General features: G+C 40.6%; 1 non-coding gene across 1 annotated transcript; it reads right to left on the minus strand.

The window, feature by feature from the left end:
• Positions 1-13,484: 13,484 nt before the first annotated feature.
• LOC137765570 (U6 spliceosomal RNA) lies at positions 13,485-13,590 on the minus strand. The gene has a single exon (XR_011074216.1). It is a non-coding gene; the product is annotated as a U6 spliceosomal RNA (small nuclear RNA).
• Between the last annotated feature and the right edge of the window lie 7,894 nt (positions 13,591-21,484).

Raw genomic sequence — 21,484 nt, forward strand, 5'->3', positions numbered from 1 at the left:
AACAATGATATCCTATCTGTTTGAAGAAAGGGAATCATTCTAGACGAACAGAACATTCCAATATAAGAGAGTACCTTAGAGAAACTCTGGCTCCAACCACAATGTTTAACAGTCGAGGAAACCAGAAGCCCAAAGAGGTGTGATGACTTGACCAAAGGCTGACAACTAGAGAGGGTGAGGCCACGAAGAAACTAGAACCCTGGTCCCTTTCTCCCACCCAATCCCTTATGAAGCCTTCCAATCCTAAGATATATACTTAGGTCCAGATGGCAGGGACCTCTGTCTTCTTTCTAATTTCAATAAAATTAATGAGAGCTGATTGCAAAAATCAACACATTGTTAACTGGCAAAGTACAGTGTTTGATTCTGACTGAAAAACATTTTTTCCCCAAAAAGCTTCAGAGGTCTTCTGGATTGATAGTTTAGAGCCATCTGAAAGATATAAAGATAATAAGCCATATCCATTTAAAAAAATGACAGCTCTATAAGCTCAGTGATTTCTTCTTAGACAATGCATTGGCAGGTGCCAGTGGCAAAAACTGTCTGACTACAAAATGGATGTTTGTTGAATAAAACCCATTAATGCTTATAGAATTCACTGTCTCGGGGATGAGTTCATGACAATGCGACGTTCACAGAGATGTTCTAAATGGGCTTTTGTGCATTATCGTAGTCACCGGTGGGAAAAAAGCCCAGAATTGGCTGGTAATCTGCAGTCTGAGCTTTGATAAATACTAATCTCAGTGATAGGCCGTAAGGAGACCTAACTTTATCCTAGCACAATGACAGCCCTTAAGTGTGACTGTGCAGATGCCCTGCGCAGACGTCACGATCACCAGTGTCCTTTCATGGGAATTCAGAGAATTAATCCTGGTCTCCTTTCCAGATGTTCCTTTGGGAAAGTTCCACATTCATCTACAGGGTTTTGTTTTGCTGTTTTGTTTTTAACTTATGACAAGGAAGCAGTGGATAGTTCTGCCTGATTCTGTATTATTGAAGGCCCGCTGACTCCCCTTCAAACTGCTAGGTATACTCCTGCGTTTGGTGTCTAGTTTGGGGGAATCCCACAATGATCAGTTTCTCTTTAATTTCATATTTTCCATTTTGGAGTGTATATTTGGCATAAATGCATGGGGATTTAGAGTAAGAGACACGGAGTCAAAGATTTCATTTCAAATCAGTCAAAGATTTCATTTCAAAGATAAGTTAGACATTTGAGAAGAAATAATCTCCTTCACCAAATGCTTCACGAAATGAAATTTACGTCCTATTTCACCAGAAACTTAGAAGATGATCACTGATACTTTTTGAGAATGCTAATATTGCAAAGAGATAAGAATGATGTGGCAGTCTTTCATAAGTACAGAAAATGATTAGATCTAGATTGGGGAACCTGTAGTTTAGTCTGAAGGGAGCACTCTGGCTGACAAATTAGCTAGAAATGGGGACCAACAGTTCAGGAAATCTGTCAAGGCAGAGAGAAATTGGCTAGAGAATTTGAGGAGCTGGGAATGAGGGATTGTGGGATCTGAATTGGCCGTGGACCCAATAGCAAAATTGATTAAGCTAAGAAGGACAATATCCCAGACAGGGTGTTGAAGGAAAAGACTGTCACATTCCAATGGTGGCCAGGCAAGGGGTATAAGGATCCAGGGACAGGGAAATTCGGGTGCTGGGGGGACTGGGAGGCATGCATTTTGCTCCTGCAACCCTGATGTGGTTAAAGCCAAGAACCCAGGCCAGACATGGCAGAATCTTGCTTTCTCTATGTTGGAGGATGGATGGGGGAGACTGGTATTTTGAGTGCATCTGGAAAGGATTATCTCTAAGTAATATTTATACTACTATTTAATAGTAATAACAGAATAATTTGGGCTAGATTGTACAGCTGGACAGATAGGGTTCAAAGCTTTTCTAGCCAGGAATCTGTGGCTCTACTTAATCTCTCTGGAATTCAGTTTCATTGTCAATAAAGGGGAAATTATATCATCTTGTGGTTTGTTGGTGATGATGGAATGAAGTAACGAAGGTAAAGTGCTTGATCCCACAGTTGGACTCAGTGAATGTTGGTTTCCTTTGAGGTTGTGATCTCTACGACTCTCTGGGTACAACACCAAGGAGGGCTCCCGTGTTCATTGTCTCCCTATTCTTAGTTCTTTTATGTCTTCTTAGACATCTCCTACCTCCACTTCTTATGTTATAAAGAAGCCTCACATAAAGCTAATTGATGAACATGGGTCTTAGCCACAAACTCAGTGGAAAAAAGAAAAGTATAACTTTCTTAATTTTTCCATAGCTAAGCCTAATTTCTGTCACAAGGACCTATATGTCAATAACAAATTATTCCTGAAATCTTAGTGATGTAACACAGCAAAGGTTGGCAGGGGGCTCTTTTCTGCATGATGTAAGTGACCCAGGCAGATAAGGGCTCTGTCATCTTCTAGCCACACGATCTTGTAGACATGGCCTCTAAGTCTCTGCAAAAATGTAAAAGAGAGCTGGACGAGGTGTACTATCTCTTGAAGGCCTCAGCTTTTGATCGCTTCTCTTCGCAGTCTTTTGGCAGGAACAAGTCACGTGGCCCCAACCTAGGCTACAAAGAAGGCTGGCAAATATAAACGATATATATTGTCTTCTTATAAACTTTAAGTGTATTAGGGCTTTTGGGGGTGGTATGTAATAGAAGAAACCCAACTGAAACTACACTAAGCAAAAAAGGAAGTTTATTAGCTCACAGAACTGAAAAGGGGTGTTGTTACTGGAATGAAGCATGGCTGGATCCAGAGACTCAAATTAGGTAATGAGTTTTGTTTTCTCTCCATCTCTGAGCTCAGCTTGGCTTGGCTTCTGTCTTTAGGATGTTTTTCTCCATGTGGTGCTTAATAAAAATGGCTGCCAGCAGCCCTCGGCCCATATCCCCCCAGCTTAGTAAGACTATTGGAATAATCCAGTCTTCCCTTAAAGTGCTCATGGAAGAGTCCTGAGAAGGACTCTGATTGGCCCAGCTTTGGTTCATGACATCCCTGTGATAAGGATTGGAGGGAGAACAGATTAATCTCCACTCAAACCACATGACGCAAGTTTCCCACTGGAATGCCGAGTTCCACGGGGGCAAAGGGCAAGAGCTGCAGGACAGTCAACAATGCCAGCTGCCCCTCACAGCAAGGAGCACTCTTTAATGCTCCCCCTTCCCACGCATCACTTGGGGCCCGTAAGTGGCTTCTATCATGCCCGCCCAAGGGAGTTATATTGGACGTGATAGGTGCCCATGGGCCAACGGCCACCCAATATTCCTATGAAATAATGGTTATTTTTTTGTAAATTTGACACAGAACACAGCTGGGAGACATTTGAAATAGAAAAGCACTATGATCAATGATCTATGCCAAATCATAAAATCGTTCTTTTAAAAGTGAAAAAAATAAGGATGCATCACACGGGCAGGAGGAATTTCTCATACTGTCTTTATGGAGTGCGTTATGGCCAGCCTGGATTACTGTGTTGCTGTATCTCAATCCTTTCCAGGAAGCCATCACTCCATCTCCCATGCCCATCAGCCCCAATTCAATCCTGTGCCTGCCAGGCCTCCATCTGAGCGGCCATCTAGCAAAATAAACAATGACATTAGTGACTGTGGCCTCCTGACGACTTCCCCAGTTCTGTTTCTAAAGCCCATTTAAAATACATTTCTCATTTTACTACACATTCAAATTTTATTCCTCTGGTTATAGAACTATAAATGTCTGCATTTCATAGAGACTCAAAATGAAGGGTATATAAGCATATATAAATCACACTGCAAAAGTTTTACTTTCTTCATTGTACTCGATATTTGGCTGGGTGAAAATTATATTATCTGGCAACTGCTCACATTCTTCCACATCTAAATATGCAAAAGAGGCCCACACACAGTGCATTTTTCACAATTAGGCTACTATAGATCGTATTTTAAGGTGAAATAAAATTTTCTTCCTGAAATCTAACAATGCTCTGGTGGGTTTGCATATTTTTATGCCCATATGATTGGAGTTAAGTTTCAACGTATAAAAATTTGGGAAGTTCAGTTGTTGGGAATTGAAAATTGATCTACTGTGTAAAATGTGCAAAATGGGAATAATAAGATTGACCCTTCCTCAGGAGGTAACTTAGAAAACAAGGACACAGCCTCTGATGATGTACTGGGAGGCTCTTCAAACTTGGGATTTGATAGCTCTATAGAGGAGGGAAGGCCTCTGGAGCTTTGTGAAAATAGGAAAGGAATGCCTTTCCCTACTGCCTGGGAGTAGAGAGCCTGTTTCTTTGTTCCCTTAAACAGATAAACAAATAATGACCAGGTGTGGAGGCTGCATCAGAGAACAGAGTGACGTCGTGAGCTGTGGAGGACTCCATCCTCTACAGCTGAGAGTACTACAAAGCAGAGGTGCCCTAACGATCTGTTTATTCTTCAGCAAAGAAAAAAGTCTCATTCTGAATTTTTTGGAGGAAGTAGACTTAGGATCCCTGAATTTAACCTTCTGCCCACCCAACCACGACGTCTATTTGAGAAGTCCTTATATCACTCCCATATTCATAGTTTCCCAAGACCATGTCAATGCACCAAGGTTTTTGCACAAACTAGCAGGATCACCTGGAATAAAGATGTATAAGCACCCCAACACAGTGAGTACCTGAAAAGACAAGACATCATCTTTAAAATTCTCACTCTTTTCCGGTAACCTTTTCCATGAACTTCAGCTTCTGGAAAAGATAGAACTTCCCAACCCACAGGGGCACAGCTTCTGGCAGAAACCAGAAGGCCAGACCTGGAATCTATAAATCCCCATTTCCTGAGTAAGCCACATCTTTAAGGATCCCATTTTTATGTGTTTTATTCAACACAATTAATGCAGTTGAGTACTCAAGAAATATGATGAACACACGTGAAGAAACAAATTGAGGGATGACTGGAATATCTCTTCAGTTGTCCTGCAGCTGGCAAGATTGTACAAGTTTCTAATTCTTGCTTCCTTTCCTCAAACCCTGAAAGGCAAATAAGAGATTTTCAGCAAATTACAGAGTTTTAATCGTTTAAAGAGGGGTTTTATGTTTCCAAGAAAAGAGAGACTCTGAAGTTAAGCACTTCCAAAATCGACATGGCAAAACATTCCATAAACAACGGATAAACATAGATTGTATAGACATAGAATATGCACTTGGCAATTCAACACAACTGTTACTTGAGAATGGGTAAGACTTGGTCATGTGCCCGTTCCCTAGTTTGGAGTTAAAGTTCCCCAATGAGAAATCAAAGGAATTGATGCTGGGTATGGGAAACCCACAGACACAGCATCACACGTCCATACTAGTCACACAACCTAAAAATGCACCGTGGTGTCATAGAAAGAATAATATCCGGTCTTACGAAGTCTTGGGTTGGAATTCTGGGTTTGACATTTTTGGAAGTGTGGCTTTAGGCAAATTATTTAACTTCTCTAAAACCCAGTTTTCTCTCCTGTGAAGCGGGCATAAACATACCTACCTGCATTGCTCACATACCAACAGTACAAGTAGAAAGCTGCATTCCTATAAGGGAATCTCTAAATTCAATGATAAATCTTTAAAATAAGCAAACTAGTGTACAGCACCGGTGAAGAAATCTCAAGCTAGAATTGTGTTTGGATTAAAATTCATCAAGAGCCCGAGTGAATTACAAAATCATGGTTATTTCCCTTGATTTTAGACTAATTAGGAGTACTGCAGACTTGAACCACTATCCCTCTTAAACCCCATACCCTACTTTGAAAGAGCTCGGCTCCCCCTCCCCCGAGAATTCCCCAATCTTTGTATCATTGGCAGTGCTCTAATCCCATGTAATTGTATTAGTCTCAATAGCAGATTAGCTCTAAATGCCCCCACAGAAAGGGAGCTGTCAGCCCTGCTATTGTTTTCCACTTAATGTGATTCCCGGCAGCAAAGAAGAAAGGCAGCCAGAGCCCTCCGTCTCACATTACAGACCACAGTTTCTAAACCAATTAAGGAAAAGGGATTTACAGTCCTCAGGATTAGAGACTCTGTTTATATTATCCTATATTTCTTCTCATAATACCCTACATTTTATGTCTCCTAACAGCCTTCTCTCCATCTCTGGAAATCTCCCTTCCACTTACCCATACATTTCCCTATTTACTTCTCTGCCTTTGCTATTTGAGTGCAGTCACCGAGCTAGCTAGTTCTTACTGATTGTTTTAATTATGTTTCCAAATCCTCATGCGTTTGCTGTCAGGAGAACTCCGGAACGAAAATGCTGGGGCTCAGCCCGAGCCTGATATTCAAGCAGACCTTGATAAAGCGGTACATTTCTGTGCAAGCAATCATTCCAATTAATTGAATAAAAACATCCTGCAGGATGTTTATCAGAGAAATAAAGCTTGGCTCTCAGGAGGCAGATTGGTCAGTATCCTGATACTGCAGCAAAAGGTGCCAATTGTTTTCCTTTTTTCAGAATTACATCTGATGTGGAAGGTGAAATGAGGTTTCGCTGAAGCAAGGGAACAAATGAGAAGATGATACTTAAGAAAGAGCTCCAGACCATTTTTTAAAAATCATGGCCTGATCTGAGTGTTGGTCTGAGTCTCCTCTTTTCTCTTACTTTTCTAAAGAAAGCTCATGCCACAAGAAGTCCAACTGATTTTCTTCTACCCAAACGTATGTATAATTTTGCCCTTGGCTGGTGCCTGAACAATGAACACCTCGCTCGATGGGTTTCTATTAGAACCAAATGGGTTTGGAGAAGCATTTTTACTCTTAATGGAGCTTTTCTATTGAATTCCATTTTTCAGAACTTTATTTTAGTTTCAGTTGAATATTTAAACAGGTTTAAATTTTAAATATCTCTGCTGAACAAGCCCAGATATATATCTTTTAAATTGCTGTAATACTTCACTGGGTCTCCTTTTCAACCTGATACAATATGCATAATCCATTATGTTAGCATTACATAAGTTGAGTATGCTCAGACACCAGGCTAAGGCACCCTTTTTACAGTTAAGTCACACCATTACGATGGACTGTCTTATCAAATTATTTTTATAACAGCTTTGTTACTAACAAAGCATAAAGAGGGTTCTAAAATTCAACCCAGGGCTCATTATTGTAGGAATACTCATTCTGATGAATGAAACTTTTATTTAAGGTTGTCCTTAAACTAAATTATCATATTCTAGGCTTTTAACATCATCAGGAAGAAAAGCAGGGTCTCCTTTGGGGGAATCGTATTTCTAGGTCTACTGGTTTTATAGGTTCTTGTTGTTATCCTGGTTTTTCCTAGGATTGCTTTGGCCCTTTGAAATGAACAAATATTTGAGCGTTCTAGGTGCAAGGGGAAAACAAAGACACAGAACTAATACCCCACTCTCAGAGAGCTATGTTCAATCTAAAAGCCCAGATATTAACATGAAAGTTCTGAAAAGATTTAGTCTGTCTGATTGGATCTCAGCTCTAGCCCTTACTAGTTCTATGACTTTGGACAAGTTATTTCACTCAGCTTTAGTTTCCTCATCTATAAAATGGGGATAATAATTGTGCCTATCTCAGAGAAGTATAAATATTAAACAAGACAGTCCATGTAAAGCACTTACCGTAGCCCCTAGCACGAGAAAGAGCTCAATACTTATTATGGAGATGGAGGATCTCACAGAAACAGAAGATATTTCCAAATACAGGGCATGAGATGTGGCTAAATGTGCCGCCAGAAATATATCGAGTAGAAGGCTAGGTAGTGCATTTGAAGGTGGAGATGGGGTTTCAAGGAGCAGAGAGATAAGGGGAGAGTTTTTGCCCTGGTGTTTGGGGACAAGCTCTGGCCACTTCCCCCACCAGTATGAAGCTGAATCCAGGTGCGAGATTGCAAGGCAGCCTTTGTCCAAGAAGATTGAAACTGACACATGTAAGGAGGGCAGTGAGTGAAACAGCTGTGACTTTTTACTCCTTCATGATATTTAAACCGAAGACTCAGAGTACATTAACAGAGCTTTATAGAAACAACCCCTGGTCCATCCAGCCAGCACAAAACCCACACTCACAATTCATTCGCTAGGCTTATAAGGTTCTCAGGCTATAGCAAATTGGAGAAATGGATGTTTACCCTGAAAGCTTGTACCTTCCACGATTTGCAGCTGCTCTTGCCTCAGTGCACGTCTTCCAGAATGCCTGAACTTAAATCCCTGCGTGATCACCTTTAACTCTTTGCTAGGAGGCAAAACCAATGCAAGGTAGAACTAAGTGGGAGGATGGAGGAGAAGAAAGGTGCTGCAGAAACTCGGGGGACACGCACCCCATCTACCTATAGACTTGAACATATTCTGGGCACAGGTGAGAGAAACCAGTTGTGTTAAATAGCTACACTCTCTGAAGTTCTTCCTGTGCTGACACTTCTAAAGAGTTTCTGGTCAGTGTAAGAGAAAAAGCATTTCTGGGAAATAGGACTGATCACACTTTTCATCCCTTGGGAAGGGATGAAAAAGCTGAAGTAAGTGTTATTTCTGACAAATGCAGAAAGCACTAGTCCTATGTGAACACTGCAGGATACACAACTGTGGTTATAAGAGGCCACCATCGCTGTCATGTTCTCTCTCTTTCCCCCTTAGAAAGGCTCCATTAATTAATGCCTCTGAGAGCTTGCTCGTATTTGCTGCAGGTGCTTCACAGGCTGTAAGGACAGTGTGAGACGTTTTGATGTATGTAAATCATGTTCCTACTTTGAACCTAATCATTATTGTAAAATTTATAGATGATAAAACACAGGCGGCCATAAAAATAGAATATTTACTTTGAGCTTGCAAAGTTATAGGTTCCCTCGGTGATTCATCTTTTATGGGTCTTAAAGATCACTGCCAATGTGAAGACTTACAGTTTTCCTAGTTCTACCCAAAGCTCCTCAAACAATAGCAGAGTAAACGAAAGCCACCCAGGATACCAATGATAGGAACAAACATATACCTGCTGAGTGGTTTCAGGCCCAACATTAAGGAAGGAATATAACAAATGTACTTGTCATACAGTCAACAGTGATAAAATTAAAAATTGGAGATGATTTGGCTAGTGGAGAGTAGAGAGGAGAGAGTGGAAAGCATTTCCTATAGTTCTACCACAAGCTCCCTGGGGAACCTTGGGCATATCGTTGACTCTCCTTATACCTGTTTCTTCAACCATAAAATGTGGAGATTGGCTTTAAAAATTGCCAGGGTCCATTCCATTTCCACCATTCTATATAGTATTGTAATATATTTTCCATCATTTTAGATGTGTATATGAAAAAATAAAAAAAGGATCAGAGATGACCGAACCTTGAAGGTAGAGGGAGGTAGGCAACCTGGGTAGAGGGCTGAGCAAGGGCCGTGGCTGTGTTTCCCAAGAAAGCTCTGGAAAGTTAGGGCTCTCTGCTCCAGTAAGCTGGGGAAGCTTGCGTACCTTCTCGTCTTGGACAGTCACAATTTACACTAGCCTCTTAAAGGCTTTGAGCATCCCTGCAGCAAAAAGACAATAACAACAGTCACTTCTATTTACTCCTATTGTCCCCAAATTTATTTGTGCCCCCAATTCTTTCACTAACATTTGTTAACGTACTTCAGCACCAGAGTTTTAGAGAACACAGCTAGGGAGGGATGAGCTAAGAGCTTGCACAGCTTCACTCTGTCTCTTACTTTGGACTCCAGACCAGGGCCATGTAACCCTTCCGCTACTCAGCTTCCTCTTCAGTGAAGCCGTTGTCTTCACAGGACCATTGTGAGGATTAAAGAAGTTCATTTAAAGTTCCCCTTCTTGGGCTTCCCTGGTGGCGCAGGGGTTAAGAATCTGCCTGCCAATGCAGGGGACACGGGTTTGAGCCCTGGTCCGGGAAGATCCCACATGCCACGGAGCAACTAAGCCCGTGAGCCACAGCTACTGAGCCTGCACTCTAGAGCCCGGGAGCCACAACTACTGAGCCCGTGTGCCACAACTACTGAAGCCCACACGCCTAGAGCCCGTGCTCCGTAACAAGAGAAGCCTGCGCACTGCAACAAAACGGTAGCCCTCGCTCACTGCAACTAGAGAAAGCCCGCGCGCAGCAACGAAAATCCAGTGCAGCCAAAAATAAATAAATAAAATAAATAAATTAAAAAAAATAAAATAAAGTTCCCCTTCTTAAGTCGTTGCTGCAGAAGATTTCCCTGGAAACCTGAACAAGTCCCACCCTAAACGCCCACCTCTCCCAACACAAGAGTCATTTACACATACATTCACTTTTCTACCATCTTTTTAAACTTTGGGAAAATCACCTTGCTTAGGCTACCATCTCCCTGTCCCTTCCATTTATCTATACAACAAATATGTATTGAGTCCCTACCATGTGACAATGAGCACAGTGCTGGAGCTATGGTTGTGAACAAGACAGACAGAAGATGGCTGCCCTCGTGGAACTTTCTGTCCAGATGGGGAGACAGACAATTAAACATGCCATTAGGGCTTCCCTGGTGGCGCAGTGGTTGAGAGTCTGCCTGCCAATGCAGGGGACACGGGTTCGAGCCCTGGTCTGGGAGGATCCCACATGCCGCGGAGCAACTGGACCCGTGAGCCACAATTACTGAGCCTGCGCGTCTGGAGCCTGTGCTCCGCAACAAGAGAGGCCGCGATAGTGAGAGGCCCGCGCACCGCGATGAAGAGTGGCCCCCGCTTGCCACAACTAGAGAAAGCCCTCGCACAGAAACGAAGACCCAACACAGCCATAAACAAATAAATAAATAAAATTAAAAAAAAAAACAAAAAAAAACATGCCATTATAGTTTGGTATGATACATACTATAATAATATAGTACATATAATAATATAATAATTTATTGAATGCTTGCTAAGTGCTTTGCATATAGTAACTCTTTTCATCCTCACAACCATCACACAAGGTGGACACTGTTATCACATTCAATTTATAGCTGTGGAAACTGAGACGAAGGGTGGTTACAGAAGTATGTGGCACTGGGCCTGAAGTTGGGTAAGTGTCGGCCAGGTAAAGAAGTACAGGATGAGTGTCCCAGGCTGGGGGAGATAGAGATGGAGAGAGAGAGAGAGAGAGAGAGAGAGAGAGAGATAGAGGGAGAGAGGGAGAGAGGGAGAGGTGCGTTGCAGGACCTGAGAGAAGCCCCACAGCCAGAGTAGGGTGTTTGATGTCTGTGTGTGGGTGTGTGGTTGGTGGGGACTTGGAGAGGGCGGTAATGACAGATTATGAGGCAGAGAGATAAACACAATAGCTAGATCAAGAAGGGCATTTCAACCACTTTAAAGGTTTAACTTTATACTTAAAGCAAACAGAAACCAACAAAAGGACTCTGCAAAATAGTGTTTAGATCAGTTGCTCTTGCTGCATTTTAGAGAGATCTCCTGGCTTCAGTGTGGAGAAGGGATTAGAGGCAAACAACGCTGGAGAATTAGCTTGAGGACTGCCACCGTAATCAAAGTAAGTGAAGATGGCCTCCAGAGATAAAATAGAGGTGGTGGTAATAAAGAGACATAGATGAGTTCGAAAAGCATTTGAAAGGAAAAAGACAATTGAGTCTTGGTGGTGAAAGCAAAGCATCAAGGACGATGCCTGGCCTCTGGCTTGGGTGGCTGGGTAGACAGTACTGCCATTCACATACCAGTGGAGAGGGAGCAGGTCTGGGAAGAAGGTCATAGCTTCAGTTTGGGACATGATGGATTTGAGGAATCTACAGGACAGCCAGCTGGACATACTTAGTAGACACTTATGTGAAGCTCAGGGAGCAATCTAAGCTTAATATAGCCTTGCACTTGGTATAGAAGACCATGGACACCTTTTAGAATGCAGAAGAGCAGGAGAAAGTACCCACATGGACACTTCTGGATCCAGATACAGTTGGCGTTCAAAGTGTAGAGACCGTGGGTCAAGAAACAAGAAAAGGAACAGAACATTTATAGTCAAGGAGCCACCAACTTGACTTTCCCAGTATAGTAGATGCTCTCAATACCTTGCCCCCATCTCCTTGGCTCATCTGTAACCTTAGCCCACTGATAACTTCCTACCTTGAGCACCTGAGTTCTGCTTTTCCACCTCAGGGTTTTCTCTAGCTCAAGAGTTAATGCTCCCAGGGTAACCCTTAACCAAGGAGAAAATGCAATTGATAAATATCTCAGCTTCCTTTTCCTCAGTGGACGTTTCTGAGGAAATGAATGTTCCATTCTACACGGAAAGCTGCCAGGGGGACACGGCTGTTGCCCACAGTGATATCTAGGTCACTAACACACATGCTTTTTACTTTTTTCCCTTTTGTGTCTCAATTTCCCCATCCCCTCACTTTGGCTTCCTGGGATCAATTCCTAAATAATTTACTTGTACTGAAGTCATTGATTCAGGATTTGCTTTTGGAAAAAGGCAAACTAAAATCAAGACAGCAGGTTACAATCACATATTTGCTTCTCTATTTCACGTTTCTTGGTTAATATAAAGATGAAAAAGGGTTGTAGGAAAATTTAATAACCAAACTGATGTTAAACAGGTGAAGCTGGGACATCTTATTGTGTGAGGAAGCAAGGAAACAGGGAAAGAGTAATGAGGTCATATCAAAAGGACAGAGAAGACAGCTTGAAAGAGCTCCTACTGGCAATATCTGTGACAATTTGAGCACAAAAAAAGAAAATAAACTAAAATTGAAATAAAAATGTATGTGTCTATGATGATACCAAAATATCAGGGAAAATAATGGCATTCGCCACCACTGGAAGTGACTTACATCAACTTCTTGATATGAAAATGGTTAACAAAAGACAGAGAATAGAGCATGTGTTTGGGCATTTTTGATAATGAATTAATTAAAGAAAATTCTTTACACAGAATTTTGAGCCAATAAATGCAGAATCAAAGTTAAAATTTTAAAAATTCCATTTTGCATCCCCTAATGAAATAGGTAAATTCAATCAAATCACCAGTAGAAACTGAACACATTAGGTGAAAAAAAGTTCACTAAGCAACTAGACATTCACATGACACCAGCAAATCAGGTCCCAAATTACCTGCTAATTGCAAAGGACTTCAGAGATACAACAATCAAAGGCAGTGCCTGGTACTTGATTGGATCTTGGTTTAAAGAAAACAGCTATAAAGGATATTTGGGAGAAAATTATAGAAATTTGAATGTGAGCTGGCTACTCAATGATATCAAGGAGACTATGACTAATTTTGTTAAGGTGTGATAATCCTTCAGTAATGTAGTTTGGAGAGTATCCTTATTTGGGAAGATGCATATGGTAGTATCTAGCAATGAAGTAGAAACGTTCAAATTATTGAGAAAAAATTATATATATCCGTATAGGTAAAGCAAATATGTTAACAACATACCTGTGTTGTGGGTATATAAAAGTATTCACTGTAGAACTCTTTCTTGTTCTCTGTATGCTTGAACATGCTCATAGTAAGGTTTTTTTTTTAAATAAATTCTAGTTTAATTAAGGTCTCTGCTAAAAATATGGAACGCTTCACGAATTTGTGTCATCCTTGCGCAGGGGCCATGCTAATCTTCTCTGCATTGTTCCAATTTTTAGTATATGTGCTGCCGAAGCAAGCACCATAGTAAGGTTTTTAAACTGTGTTGCTTTACCGTTAAGAAATTACTTTTGTGAAATATGAATTTTCATGTTCACTTTCTCTTTCAATTTTGGTTTGCTTAATTTTATTTATTTATTTTGTTTTAGGATATTTTTTTTCCTATGGGTGCAGGGTATTAGGCTGACTCTGTGTTTACATGATTGTTTTAATTTTTGCCACCTAGATTTCCAATGCCTCTTCTGTTTTGGACTGCCATGGTCCAGGTGTTTTCTCTGACTGCACTTTCATTTCAGTTGCTGAGGTCTACACGAGTAAATAGGATGCTTATTGATATAACTCCTCTCACTGGCATTGGGTAGGCCAACATGTATTTTTTCCCAACTTGCCCTCCTGTGATATTACCTTTCAAGAGGACAACTTTGTGTGTATATCGGGGGAAGGGGAGGTGAAGACGCAGGAATGGTGGAGAGTAACGAGGCTTCAGTAATATCTAAAATGACTATTTCTTGCAATAAACTGAAACTAAAATAAGTCTTATATGGCCAGTGGACATGTAAACTGGTATAACTTTTCTGGAGGGCAATATGGCAATATATCTTAAAAGCTTTAATATTATACATACACTTTGATATTTCAATTTATACGATTTGCACTAAGGAAATAGTAACGGATAGTGTTCATTGAGGCATGAACATCTTTATGGTAAGAACCAGAAATCAACCTAAATATCTAACCATAACTAAATTAGCATACACCTCCTGTTACAGACTGAGTTGTGTCCCCCCAAAACTCATAGGTGGAAGCTCTCAGCCCCAATGTGACTGTATTTGGAGATGGGGCCTTTAAGGAGATAATTAAGGCTAAATGAGGTCCTAAGAGTGGGGCCCGAATCCAACAGGACTGGTGTCCTTATAAGAAGTAGCAATACCAGGGGCGTGCACACCAGAGAAAAGGCCACGTGAAGACACAAGAAGGCAGCTGTCTGCAAGCCAAGGAGAAAGTCCTCACAAGAAACCATCCTTGCTGGCACCTTGATCCTGGACTTCTACCTTCAGAACTGCAAGAAAATAAATTTCTGTTGTTTAAACCATGCAGTCTGTGGTATTCTGTTACAGCAGACCTAGTAGCCTAATACATCCCCAAAAGGAATAATAATGATGATGGCAATACAAATAGATGCCTATATAGTACTTACTATGTATCAGGCAGAGTTCTACCTGCTATGCAAATATTAATTGATTTAATCTACACAGGAACATTATCGGGGGTTCTTTTATTATTTCTATTTTATACATGAGAAAATTGCATTACATAGAGGTTATGCAATTTACCCATAGCCATACAGCTGGTAAGTAGGACTTGAACTTAGGCAGTCCTCCAGAGACCTTGCTCTAAAACACAAATTCTACATCCTTAAGAAAACATTAAAAAATATGGTATAAATGGGTATTTAACTGAATATAAAGATGATATTAGGTATTTTTTAAAGTAGTTTAAAATATACACAGTGATATGTATAACTTCTTATCAGTACATACATGTAACTAATGTTCCACATATATATGTATATCTTCCAAAAATTATCTGTGGCCATCTCTGAGTGATAGAAATAACAACTCTTTTTTGTTGTCTTTCCCTTTTCTGTCTATTGTATATTTTATACAATATATCTATGTTTAGTTCCATTTTAAATGTATTATAACACATTTGCTTAGAGTGAGATGTTTAAGTAATTAAGTAAAGAAGCAGGGTAAGGAATGATGTGAAAGAAATTAATCCCCCTAGATGGAAGGGCGTAAATATCAGAAACAACGTTTTGAGGAGTGGGGTAGAATCTGAATGACGGCCAGGAAGGCTTAGTCAGAGACACCATATTTTGGTTTGTTGAGCATCCAAGGTGGGAACTGAAATCAGCAATCTGCGGATCTTGGATTTAAACCGATATGGTCAATTAATTAATTTGTCACCATTTCTGTTGACTAGTTTAGGATTTATGATTTGACTAAATCCCTTCAATAAAATCACAAATGCTGTGTGAATTAATGACAAAGGAGACAAGTAGGGATATCGTAGCTGTTACAATTGTTACTACATGCCCGTGCTCCCAGATATGGAAAGTAGAGTGACATTTATATGTGACCTGGATAAGACACCATTTAGAGACGTTTGATCATAGCTCAGGAGCTGGCAAACAAACGGAGGGCACAGGAAGCCTTGGGGCCCAGGGAACCCTTATGGGGGGCAGGGGGAGTTTGGTAGTGGGAGGGAAGGTTGGCTTGCCTGGGGGCATTTAAGAAATAGAAAATGAAAGTAATTTCAACTGGCAAGGATCTGATAATCAGAGAAAACTAGTCCTGCTGTGCAAGTCACATGTCCCCTTGGTGCTCAGTTATGGCTTTCTATAAAAATATTACGGGTCATATCCCTTCATGAGGAACTGGAAGGAAGGTACAAGATCTTTCAGTGGGCTGGAATTTACTGTAATCAACATCGTTCGAAATCTCATTGCCGGTACTTCTAGGTCATTTCCCTAGGGTCAAGGGCTGGACATAAAACAAAGCTGGAGCCAAATTCCCTCAAAGATGAGGAAGTTCATTAAAGTTGCCCAAGCACGCAGACCAAGGCAGAAATGCACTCTTGCAGAAGCCAATCCTCTTTCCCCTTTGACATTTCCCTTTTGGTTTTTCTTACCCTCCAGAGAATTGGGCCGATTACAATCTCTTGTAATTTTTTTTTCTTAGGCGAATCATATTTTACTCTTTATTTGTGCTACACTAGCTAGTGCCACTGTGTTATATTTCTTTTCCAGTTCGCGTTATGTCATACAGCCAGGTGTTAGATGTTTTCATTATCACAAGACTGGTAAAAGAACACTGACTGTACTGATGTTATATATATATGGCACACATATATAACATATATGAGAAAATTTCAGTATAACAAGACAAGCAAAGTACTATTACCGTGGGCCATTGGTCAGAGCACAGAGATATTTTCATTGGACTACATTTTGGGTTTCAGTGTTATTCATAATAATAGTGTTTGTCTTATAATAATAATGTATAAACCCCCTATAGTATCATAAAAAGCAACATTTTCCAGTGAAGGAACTGAATTGAAAATATAAATGTGAGTCTGAAGCGTCTATAGTACCAAAAGCTGCTTGTGTGTATGTGACTCAACTACAAAAGTTAGTTCTCAATGGTGAGTGTTAAACAGAATTCCAGAGAATATCAAGGGAGCTTCACCTATTTATTCATTAAACACATTAGCACTTACTATGTGTAGGGTGTCATTCTAGGGTATCATAAGCATGAATAAAAAAAGAGACAAATTTCCGCGTTTATGAAGATAACATTCTAGTAAATAACTAGTAAATAAATCTGGAAAATAAATAAGATAAATAAGAAACTATATTCTATGTTAGAGAGAGACATATAATAAGGGAAGTAATACTAGAAGGATTTTCTTAGTGAGGGAGGGAGTTGTAATTTTAGAGAGAGTATAGGGCTTCCCTGGTGGCGCAGTGGTTGAGAATCTGCCTGCCAATGCAGGGGACACGGGTTCGTGCCCCAGTCCGGGAAGATCACACATGACGCGGAGCGGCTAGGCCCGTGAGCCACAACTACTGAGCCTGCGCGTCTGGAGCCTGTGCTCCGCAACAAGAGAGGCCGCGATAGTGAGAGGCCCGCGCACCGCGATGAAGAGTGGTCCCCGCTTGCCGCAGCTAGAGAAAGCCCTCGCACAGAAACGAAGACCCAACACAGGCAAAAATAATAAATAAATAAATAAATTTAGAGAGAGTATAAACAGCCTTTGGCAGGAAAGAGCTCTCTACAGCAGCCCCTTTTGTCTTGTCACTAACCTTAAACCGGGCACCCCCATGCTGTACTCATCTCCAGCCCAAGCACACCTTTTAAATCGTTTGATCACACCTTGCCTAATCTCTTGGTTCTTTCCATAGATCAAAGAAGTAGAAATAAGCTAGAAATAACCCTAGCTTCCCCTTCAGTAATCTTGTGAACAAACTATGCGAACAAGATAACATCTAAAGAAAAATCACGAGTCGACAAGCCTGCACACAGTGGGGGATTACGATGACACTGACCCCCATCTCATTGACTGAGATTACTTCCCCTTTTCCCTCTAAAAACTTTCATGGCCGAGCAGAATCTTCGGACGTGGTTTTGGGGGGACTTTGAGACCACCATCTCCCCAGATTGCTAGCATTCTGATTAAAAGCAATTTTCCTTTCTACCAACATTTGCTCTCTTGAGATTGATTTTTGAGCGGCGAACAGCTGGACCTGAGTTTAGTAACAAGAGTAGAATTGGAAGGCTGCTCTAAGAATGGCACTTCTGAACAAATACCTGAAAAAAGAGGGAACTAGTGATGAGACTCTGTAGGGGAAGAGAATTCCAGGCAGAGGGAACAGCTCTGAGGTCTGAGTATGCCTGGTGTGTTTAAAGAAAAGTCAGGAGACCAGCATGGCTGGAGTGGAGTGACCAAAGTAGAGAGTTGTAGAAGGGAAGTCAGAGACATAATAGGGGCCAGATCAAGTAGGGTTCTTGTAGGTCATGGTTAGAGCTTGAAGCCTCTGAAGGGCTTTGTGCAAAAGAAGCGTGAGGAGTCACACTCACTTCCAAGTAACGTCATGGGCAATGTCACATATAAATAGTACAACACTAACCAAGCGTATTTTCTTTTTTTTTTTAAATAAATTTATTTATTTTATTTATTTATTTTTGGCTGCATTGGGTCTTTGTTGCTGGGCGCGGGCTTTCTCTAGTTGTGGCGAGTGGGGGCTACTCTTCGTTTTGTTGTGTGGGCTTCTCATTGCGGTGGCTTCTCTTGTTGCAGAGCACGGGCTCTAGGCTCATGGGCTCAGTAGTTGTGGCATGCAGGCTTCAGTAGTTGTGGCTCAGGGGCTCTAGAGCGCAGGCTCAGTAGTTGTGGCTCACAGGCTTAGTTGCTCTGCAGCATGTGGGATCTTCCTGGACGAGGGCTCGAACCCGTGTCCTCTGCATTGGCAGGTGGATTCTTAACCACTGCGCCACCAGGGAAGCCCTACTTTTCTGATAATAGTGTGATGAGGTATATAAAAGTTACTTTAAAATAATAAAATATCAAGCTTTTATTAAAGAATTGAGGAGAATGTGTGTCCTCTTTCTATCTAAGGCTGAGAATATCATCTACTATAAGTTGCAAGTTTCTTTAAATTGTTGTTAAACCCCGATTAGTCAGATAATCCCAGATATTAAATGGAAACCATAGGCTGCATAGTAATAATTTGTAGTGTATTTATGGTACTGCTTCTTTCCTTTCAAGAAAGTATCTTATTTTCAAATTATCAGCAGGTGAACTGAATGATGGTGGAGTAATTTGGTCCAACTCTCAGAGAAAAGAGTTTTAAAATCTGGGAAACAATATTTAAACACAAACACACCCATAACCATATGAAGGCTCAGAAGAATGAATGATCAACAGCAAGCAGAAACCAGAGGGGAGTCTTCCCTTGAAAGAGGAACTGTGAAGCATGTGATTTGCAAGTTTGTGAGGGTCAGGTGACAGAAAGCCGCAACCTTACAGGTCTGTGGGTGGCAGAATAACCCAACAGGGGGAAGTCATGGAAGGGAGGGAGCCATACACAGAGACCCCAAATTTACATGGAAAACCTAAACCAACCCTAAGCTATAGATTAAAGCTCTTGTTTTTAGGGGAAACCCTTGGGGAGTCCAGAGGATGAGAAAGTGAGCAGAGATTTCAGCTGCTATTCTACACAGAGAAGATAGAATTTGGAGTTTGAGTCTGGCCAAATTAACTGCCTTATGGAACAACTTTTGCCTTTAAGAGGAACAAAATAGAACCCAGGGTCTCTACAACATATCTTTTATAATGTCTGGTATCACTAAACATGTGAAGTCACTAAAAACGTGAAGAAGCAGGAAAATATGACTCCTGGGTTCCTTCATACACCACTTCTGACACCAAATGAGGGTTCCTCCCACCCCGTCACAACACCAAACATGTGGTGTCTTTGCCAACACCAACTCTCCAATTCTCAGACACTAACTCTCTGGAGTTAGAGGAGACAACCACAAGTTAAGGGGCTTAGTCTCTCAAGCCTGCCCCAACTTCAGATGCCAGTTGGAAGTCCCAGGGGTTACCCATAGTTCTGACTGACCAGCTATAAATCAGTTTGATAATTCACCAGAATGACTCAGGGAACTCAGGGAAGTGCTTTACTTACCAACACCAGTTTATTGTAAAGGATGCAATCAGGAACAGCCAAATGGAAGAGATGCCTAGGGCAAGTTACTGGCGGGAAGGAGGAGGGAACACAGAGTTTCCATGTTCTCTTTGGGTGTGCCACCCTCTCAGCACTTCGTGTATTCACCAACCTGGGAGTTTTCCAAACCCTGATGTTTAGGGGTTTTTGTGGAGTTTTCATTAGAAAGGTGTGGTTGATTACAAAGGTGGCCATTGGTAATTGAACTCAATCTCCAGCCTCTCTCCCCTCCCCAGAGGTCAGAGGTTGGGGATGAAAGTCCCAACCTTCTAATCATGGCTTGGTCTTTCTGGTGACAGGTCCCTATCCTGAAGCTGTCTAGGAGGTCCTCAGCCAAAAGCCATCTCATTAGCATATCAAACACATCACTCAGGGGATGTCAAGGGCTTTAGGAGCTCTGTGCCAGGAACTGGGGTCAAAGATCAAATATTTTTTAATATATCACAGTGATCCATACCAAGGTTTGTAACACGTACAATTAATATAAATAATAATACAAAGAATGAGAGGGTAGTTAAATCTATGCTGTTTCAAGGTAATTATGTTTTATATTAAGCAACATGCCATTAACTCTAAGTAGATTATGAAACTTAACAATGCATATTATAATCCCTAGAGCAATCATCAAAAATATAATGCCAAAATTTTAATTACCAAATTTATATATTTTATATAAATATAAAGTATAGCTAAAAAGTCAATAGAGGAAACAAAATAGAATGCTAAAGTATTCTATTATGCTCTCAAAAATACAGAGAAGGAGCAATAAAAACAGATGAAATTATGTATACGTATAGCTGGTTCACTTTGTTATGCAGTGGAAACTAACACAACATTGTAAAGCAATGATACTCTAATAAAGATGTTAAAAAAAAAAACAGATGAAGTAGAAATAAACAGCAAAATAGCAGACGTAAGACCAACCACATTAACAATTACATTAAATTTAAATGACTAAGCACGTCAATAAACGCCAGAGATTGACAAGATCAATTTAAAATTTTTCAGAAAGGATGTCCTACCTCTATACTGTCTGCAAAAGATGCACTTTAATGCAAAAATACAAATCAGTTGAATGTAAAGTGATGAAAAATTTCTTATCAGGCAAATATTACTCATATGACAGCCAGAGTACCTATATTAATATCAGACAAAATAAACTTTGAGACAAGGAGTTTTATTAGAGATAAGGCATAATATTTCATAATAATAAAAGGGCCAAGTCATCAGAAAGACATAATTTTAAATGTATATGGGCTTAATTTTACTTCAAAATACATGAAGTCAAAACTTACAGAACTAAAGGGAGAAATAGACAAATGCACAGTCATAGTTGGGGATTTAGAACAACAGGACAAAAGATCAGTAAGAATGAAGAAGATTGGATCAATGTTTAACCATCGTGACTACGTTACATTTGTAGAACACTGCCCCCAATCAATGCAGAATATACATTCATTCTCAGGAAACATGAGACATTCACTAGAACAGATCATAGGCTGGGCTTATGAAAGGTTTCAGAATACTTCAAAGGACTGAAATCTTATAGATTATGTTCTCTGATCACAAAGAATTTGAATGAGAAATCAAGAACAATAAGCTATCTAAAGAAGCCATAAATATTT

This window comes from Eschrichtius robustus, chromosome 5, assembly GCF_028021215.1.
Source record: "Eschrichtius robustus isolate mEscRob2 chromosome 5, mEscRob2.pri, whole genome shotgun sequence".
Lineage (NCBI taxonomy): Eukaryota > Metazoa > Chordata > Mammalia > Artiodactyla > Eschrichtiidae > Eschrichtius > Eschrichtius robustus.